This window comes from Rhinopithecus roxellana, chromosome 12, assembly GCF_007565055.1.
Source record: "Rhinopithecus roxellana isolate Shanxi Qingling chromosome 12, ASM756505v1, whole genome shotgun sequence".
In the NCBI taxonomy this organism is placed as follows: domain Eukaryota; kingdom Metazoa; phylum Chordata; class Mammalia; order Primates; family Cercopithecidae; genus Rhinopithecus; species Rhinopithecus roxellana.
The window spans coordinates 22,052,357-22,058,268 of NC_044560.1; positions in this window are offsets into that span (position 1 = coordinate 22,052,357).

The window sequence follows — 5,912 nt, forward strand, 5'->3', positions numbered from 1 at the left end:
CCACACCATCCTTCAATCCCGCAACATTGCTCCATCCCACACCATCGATCCATCCTGCACCATCACTGCATCCCGCACAATCTCTCCACTGCAAACCATCACTTCATCTCACACAATGGCTCCATTCCACACCATCACTCCATCCCGCACCATCGCTCCATCCTGCACCATCACTCCATCCCACACTATCACTCCTTCCCACACCATCGCTTTGTCCCGCACCATTGGTCCATCCTGCACCATCACTGCATTCCGCCCAATCACTCCACTGTGAACCATCACTTTATCTCACACAATGGCTCCATTCCACACCATCGCTCCATCCTGCACCATCGCTCCATCCTGCACCATCACTCCATCCCACACCATCGCTCCATCCTGCACCATCGCTCCATCCTGCACCATCACTCCATCCCATACTATCGCTCCTTCCCGCACCATCACTTTGTCCGGCACCATAGCTCTGTCCTGCGCCATCGCTCCGAAATGCAACATTGCTCCATCCTGCAACATCACTTTCTCTTGCAACATCGCTCCATCCCGCACCATTGCACCATCCCACCCCATCACTGCATTTTACACAATCACTGCATCCCGCACCATCGCTCCATCATGCACCATCGCTCCATCCTGCTACATCGCTGCATCCCACACCATCATTGTGTCCCACACAATCGCTCCGTACCCCACCATTGCTTCATCCCGCACCATCACTTTGTCCCTCACCATCGTTCCATCCCACATCATGGCTCCGTCCCACACCATCATTTTGTCCCACATCATCAGTCCATCCTGCACCATCCTTCTGTCCCACACCATCACTCCAGCCTGCACCATCACTCCATCTTGCACCGTCACTGAATCCCATACCGTCCTTCAGTCCCACACCATCACTCCGTCCCGCACCATCACTCCATCCTGCACCATCACTCCATCCTGCTCCATCGCTCTCTCCTGCACCATCGCTTTGTCCTGCTCCATCACTGAGTCCTGCACCATTGTTCCATCCTGCACCATCGCTCCTTTCCACGCCGTTGCTCTGTCCTGCACAATGGCTTTGTCTCACACCATCGCTGCATCCCACACCATTGCTGCATCCCGCACCATCGCTCCATCTCGCACCATCCTTCTGTCCTCCACCATCACTCCAGCATGCACCACCATTCCATCCCACACCTTCACTCCATCCCAAACTATCCTTCAGTCCTGCACCATCACTCCATCCTGCACCATCCCTCCATCCCGCACCATCACTCCATCTCACACGATCACTCCATCCCACACCATCACTTCATGCCACACCATTCTTCAATCCTGCACCATCACTCCATCCCACACCATCATTCAATCTTGCACCATCACTCCACCTTGCATCACTCCATCCCATCCCATCACTCCATCCTGCACCATCACTCCATCATGCACAGTCACTGTGTCCCACATCATCGCTCTGACCTGCACCATTGCTCCATCCCACACCACCACTTTGTCCCGCACCATCTCTCCATCTTGCACCATTGCTCCATCCCGCATTCTCACTGCATTCCGCACCATCACTCTGTCCCGCACCACTGCTCCATCTTGCACCATTGTTCCATCCCGCACCACCACTCCATCCCGCACATTCGCTTTGTCCCACATCATCACTCTGTCCCACATCATCGCTACATCCTGCAGCATCGCTACATCCCAAGCCATGGCTTCTTTCCACACCATTGCATTGTCCTGCACCATTGCTCCTTCCCGCACCATTGCCTCATCCTGTACCATTGCTCCATCCACACCATCGCTCTGTCCTGCACCATCATTCCATGCCACAACATCGCTTCATCCCAAACCATCACTCCTTCTTGCACCATCGCTCCATCCAGAACCATTGCTCCATCTTGCTCCATCACTCCGTCCCGCACCATCACTTTGTCTCACTCCATTGCTTTGTTTCGCACTATCACTCCATCTTGCACTATCACTGCATGCTGCACCATCACTCCGTCCCACATCATCACTCTGTCCCACACCATTGCTCCATCCCACACCATCCTTCTGTCCCTGCACCAGCACTCCAGCCTGCACCACTGCTCCATCCCACACTATCACTCCATCCCACATCATCTTTCAATCCAGCACCATCACTCCATCCTGCACCATCCTTTTGTCCTCCTGTACTATCACTCCATCTTGCGCCATCACTGTATCCCACATTACCCTTCAATCCTGCACCATCACTCCATCCTGCACCATGTCTCCATCCCACACCATCACTCCATCCCACATCATCACTCCATCCCACACCATCACTCCATCCCACATCATCACTCCATCCCACACCATCACTCCATCCCACATCATCACTCCATCCCACATCATAAAGGTGCTGTGAGGGGTGAGCATGTGGGGTTTGGGAGGCGGGATGGGAGAGCCTCCCTGGGGTGGACGGGAGGGCCCCTGACTCAGGTGGTCTCTCCTCTGGTCATGATGCATCAGTACCATAGTATCACCCTGATGGGGGGGGGGTCTCTGTTGGATGGCACACCATGTGACATTCCAAATACTGGCCACGAGTGCCCTCTGCCAGGCTCCAACACTTTCGCTAAATACTTTTAATAACTCATTTTTAAAAGTTATCAGGAGGCTACTCTACTTGTGGAAAGCGTTAAAGAAGCCCCAGTCCAGGGTTCTGTGGTAGTGAAAGGGCCGTGAACTTGTAAGGAGGGAACCTCTGCTTGGATTCCTGGTGAGTTGCCCAGAGGCACTTAGGAATGAACCAGAAAGACTTTTCAAAAAAAAAAAATTAAATTCAGTAGGATCATGCTGACTGTCCAGCCTTCAGCACCATCCAGCAGCCATCAAGTCCCTGCAGAGGGTCCCCGTGGTACCAACCTCAGCTTGCTTTTTGCCCTGAGCTCTCCTGGGAGAAGCAGTTAGGGATGGGGTGAGTGAAGGTGCCACCCTGGAGCATGTAGAGTCTTGGCACCTTCTCCTACTTGCCTGGAACCTTGGCCCAGTGATGCCCTTCCTGTGAGGTGTGGTTTCCCACTCATAAGATGGGGATGGCATGGACCTCAGAAGGATGTTGGCTACAAATGTAAAAACTGACACACTGTCAAAAACAAGCATTTTTTTTCTTTTGAGATGAACTTTTGCTCTTTTTGCCCAGGGTGGGGTGCAGTGGCGCGATCTCAGATCACTGCAACCTCCACCTACCAGGTTCAAGTGATTCTCCTGCCTCAGCCTCCTGAGTAGCTAGGATTACAGGCGTGCACCATCACACCTGGCTAATTTTTGTATTTTTAATAGAAATGGGGTTTCACCATGTTGGCCAGGCTGGTCTGAAGCTCCTGACCTTGGGATCTGCCCACTCAGCCTCCCAAAGTGCTGGGATTACAGGCGTGAGCCACCTCACCTGGCCAAAAACAAGCATCTTTTGTGTGTGTGTGTGTGTGTGTGTGTGTGTGTGTGTGTGTGTGTGTGTGTGTCTGTCAAATAGTTTAATTCATGGAAAGAAAACAGCTTACAACAAATCATTTAAAAAGCATGCTTACATTTACCTTTTATACCTGCATTTGTACACCTGTGTGTTGTGAGCCCATAAAGGAAGAAGCATGCTCCAATGATGCTTTCTCAGTGTTTCCTATACAGGGGTTTCTCTGTCATATGCTGCCATTCACTAAAAAAACCTGATTATGATGCATCTTATAGAAAGCTTGTTTACATTTGCTAAGGATAATGGCCTCCAGCTCCATCCATGTTCCTGCAAATGATGTGATTTCATTCTTTTTTTATGGCTGCCTAGTATTCCGTGGTGTATATTTACTGCATTTTCTTTATCCAGAGTCCATCATTGATGGGCACTTGGGTTGATTCCGTGTCTTTGCTATTCTGAATACTGCTACAATGAACGTATGCATGCATGTGTCTTTATAATAGAATGATTTATATTCCTTTGGGTATATACCCAGTGATATGGTTGGGTGGTGTCCCCATCCAAATCTCATCATGAATTGTAGTTCCCATAATCCCCACAGGTCGTGGGAGGGACCAGGTGTAGATAATTGAATCATGATAATTTCTCCCATCCTGTTCTCATGATAGTGAGTTAGTTCTCATGAGATCTGATGGTTTTATAAGGGACTTTTCCCCTTTTGGCTCAGCATTTTTTCTTGCTGCCGCCATGTGAAGAAGGACATGTTTGCTTCCCCTTCCACCATGATTGTAGTTTCCTGAGACCTCCCCAGCCATGCTGAACTGTGAGTCAATTAAACCTCTTTCCATTACAAATTACCCAGCCTTGGGTATGTCTTTATTAGCAGTGTGAAAACAGACTAATACACCTAGTAATAGCATTGCTGGGTCAAATGGTAGTTCTGTGTTTAGCTCTTTGAGGAATTACCACACTGCTTTCCACAATGGTTGAACTGATTTACACTCCCACCAACAACGTGTAAGCATTCCTTTTTCTCTGCAACCTCACCAGCATATGTTATATTTTGACTTTTTCATAACAGTCATTCTGACCGGTGTGAGATGGTATCTCATTTCAGTTTTGATTTGCATTTCCCTAATGATCAGTGATGTTGAGCTTTTTTTCATGTTTGTTGGCCACGTGTTTGTCTTCTTTTGAAAAGTGTCTGTTCATGCTCTTTGCCAACTTTTCAATAAGGTTGTGTTTTTCTTATAAATCTGTTTAAGTTCCTTTTAAATGCTGGATATTAAACCTTTGTCAGATGCAGTTCACAGAAATGTTCTCCCATTCTGTAGGTTGTCTGCTTACTCTGTTGATAGTTTCTTTTGCTGTGCAGAAGCCCTTTAGTTTAATTAGACCCTATCTGTCAATTTTTGCTTTTGCTGCAATTGTTTTTGGCATCTTTGTCACAAAATCTTTGCCCATTCCTATCTCCAGAATGGTATTGCCTAGGTTGTCTTCCATAGTTTATATAGTTTTATATCTTACATTTAAGTCCTTAATCCATCTTGAGTTGATTTTTTGCATATGGTATAAGAAAGGGGTCTAGTTTCAGTCTTCTGCATATGGCTAGGCAGTTATCCAAGCACCATTTATTGAATGGGGAGTCCTTTCCCCATTGCTTGTTTTTGTCAGCTTTGTCAAAGATCAGATGGTTATAGGTGTGTGGCCTTATTTCTGGGCTCTCTATTCCATTCCATTGATCTATGTGTCTGTTTTTCTACCAGTATCATGCTGTTTTGGTTACTGTAGTCCTGTAGTATAGTCAGATAGTGTGATGCCTTTAGCTTTGTTCTTTTTGCTTAGGATTGCCTTGGCTATTTGGGCTCCTTTTGGGTCTATATGAATTTTAAAAGTTTTTTCTTAGTTTTGTGAAGAATGTCATTGGTAGTTTGACAGGAATACTGTTGAATTTATAAATTGCTTTAATGATATTGATCCTTCCTATCCATAACATGGAGTATTTTTACATTTGTTTGTGTCATCTCTGATTTCTCTAAGCAGTGGTTTGTAGCTCTCCTTGTAGAGATCTTCTACCTCCTCAGCTGTATTCCTAGATATCTTATTCTTTTTGTGGCAATTGTGAATAAGATTGCACTCCTGATTTGGTTCTCGGCTTGACTGTTGAAAAACAAGAATTCTTTCTTTCTTTCCTTTTTTTTTTTTTTTTTTGAGAGAGAGAGTCTCACTCTCTCAAAAACCGAGGCTAGAGTGCAGTGGTGCGATCTTGGCTCACTGCAACCTCTGCCTCCAAGGTTCAAGTGATTCTCTAGCCTCAGCCTCCCGAGTAGCTGGGGTTACAGGCATGTGTCACCATACCTAGGTTTTGTTTTTTTTTTTTTTGTATTTTTACTAGAGATGGGGTTTTGGCATGCTGGCCTGGTTGGTCTTGAACTCCTGGCCTCAGGTGATCTGCCTACCTTGGCCTCCCAAAGTGCTAGGATTACAG